Raw genomic sequence first — 540 nt, forward strand, 5'->3', positions numbered from 1 at the left:
TTCGGCGATACAGAAAGTAATAGTGGGAACAACAGTAGCGAAGCAGACTTACAGCCTTTGCAGGTACACGTTCAGCTTTCATCAACACAACGCAGCGCTACAAGACATCGGTTGTGCACAGGAATGTAAAGTAGATTTAGAAAAGAAAACAGAAGGGAGGGAACCTGGGGGAGTCCTACTGAACTACTACACATTCACGCTGGGGACTAGGGTACATTGACGGGCTCTCTCCATGTGTCGAGTCTGGGACTCGTCATACATTCCTTTAATGTAAACCAAAATATCTGCACTCGCAGCTCAGTTTAATACTTCACTGTATCTTTACTACTATTGTTTCAACAGCAGGTATAGGGATTTTTTTTTTAATTGTGAATTTAATGATATATTACTTTTTGTGCGTAAACAACCTATACAAGACAAACACCTTATAGATTATAAGACCATTTGGCAGCCTAGAGCTGAAGCAGCACAGACGAAGCATCTGCAGATACTGTTAGGCAGTGTGGACACAGACGAATCACTGTAGCTCCATTAGTGTAG

This window comes from Monopterus albus, unplaced genomic scaffold (genome assembly GCF_001952655.1).
Source record: "Monopterus albus unplaced genomic scaffold, M_albus_1.0 scaffold231.1, whole genome shotgun sequence".
NCBI lineage: Eukaryota > Metazoa > Chordata > Actinopteri > Synbranchiformes > Synbranchidae > Monopterus > Monopterus albus.